The sequence below is a fragment of the Schistocerca cancellata genome, chromosome 9, assembly GCF_023864275.1.
Source record: "Schistocerca cancellata isolate TAMUIC-IGC-003103 chromosome 9, iqSchCanc2.1, whole genome shotgun sequence".
Taxonomy (NCBI): domain Eukaryota; kingdom Metazoa; phylum Arthropoda; class Insecta; order Orthoptera; family Acrididae; genus Schistocerca; species Schistocerca cancellata.
The window spans coordinates 454568091-454569777 of NC_064634.1; positions in this window are offsets into that span (position 1 = coordinate 454568091).

Consider the following 1687-nt stretch of genomic DNA (forward strand, 5'->3'; position numbering starts at 1 on the left):
CACGGGCATCTCGTCGAAGGCGATGAGCATCATGAACAGCTTCGTGAACGACATTTTCGAGCGCATCGCGGCCGAGGCGTCTCGCCTGGCGCACTACAACAAGCGCTCGACCATCACGTCCCGCGAGATCCAGACCGCTGTGCGGCTGTTGCTGCCTGGCGAGCTGGCCAAGCACGCCGTGAGCGAGGGCACGAAGGCGGTGACCAAGTACACGAGCTCCAAGTAAGGAGGTGGCTCTGGAATGGAAGGAGATCCTCCGTTGCGAGAGCGGCAAAACGGCCCTTTTCAGGGCCACCAAATGGCCTTTGCGGGAAGGGCGGAATTGTTGTTGTTTATGTTTTTGTTTTGTTTTGTTTTGTTTTGTTGTGTGTGTGAGTGGGTGGACGGCGGCAATAGCTACCGCTTTGGTTGCGACGGGGTGGGGTGGGGTGGCCGATGCGATGAATTTGATTGTTGGGGGCGCGTCGCGTGTTGCGGGGTACGGCCACGGTGTGACGTGGAATGGAGGCACGTGCGCACAACTCGTTGGTGTTGCCTGTCTGCGAGGGGGGGAAGTGCGATCGGTGATGTGCCCTTTGGATGGAGGTGCCGGTTAGTTACGTGACGGATGGAAACGAAACGCGATTGTTGGGAATGTCAGTGTGTAACGACGGCCGTTTGCGGGTCGGTTTGCACGCCATATATGGCGAGGGTGAAATGTGTCTGTAAATGCAGCGTGGAGGCGTGTGAGTGACGTTTAAATGAACGCGCATTGAGACACCAATGTGTATTGCATTGTACGGGCGACACGCACGATGATGTACCTTTCCTCCGACTCTGATTTCGATAGTCGTGTCTGACCGACTGTGTCTGCTTGTGTGCGTACGACGCACGCACACCGACGTCGTCATTGAAGATGCATGCACGCGTGGTCCAGTGCAGTACAGTAGAGTAAGCGCGACGCTAGAAGACGACGGTCGCTTTGGCGAATGTGCGTACACGTGTTTGTGTGTGTGTCGGTGGTGTGGTCCGATCCGTCGCCTCTGGGACACTGTCGATCGGCGCGGTACACCGGCATCACGCAACGGACGTCTTGAACACCGTCATACCGTTGGTACACCGTCGCGCTGAGGACGGTTACCGAAAGGTGGACGAACCTCTGATCGGTCGAATGTCTGGGCAGAACGTGAGGAGGAGAGAATGGTGGAGGAAAGGACGGAGGGAAAAAAAAGAGAGAAAAAACGGAAAAAAACAAGAACGAAACAAAACGGAGAAACGCAGTGTAGAGCAACGGAACGTTCCCGTGTCGGAGGTGTATTGTAGCCGCACTGAAATGCGTGTAACGGCGCGGCGGCAAGTGTCTTGCCGTGGTGAACGTTACCTTTGACGGCTGAATTGTGCGTTGCGTTGCTTTGCTTTCCCGGATGTGTATGTAACGTTCGTTGAGATGGTTCTGAGGAAGAATGTACGACAGTGCCCGTGCCGTCTATGTTCGTGTGCAAAGCCATTGTGTGTGTGTGTGTGTGTGTGTGTGTGTGTGTGTACGGAATGATGTCTGTAGGTGTTAGTGAACATGTTTTACCAGTGGGGGAAATGGATCGTCGATGGTTGCCGTCACGGTCGAGATGAGATAACGCACGCACCCTCCCTCCCTACATGAAGGTGTCAAGAAAGTGTGTTAACCGGGGTTTGTTTGTCGTTCGTTAAA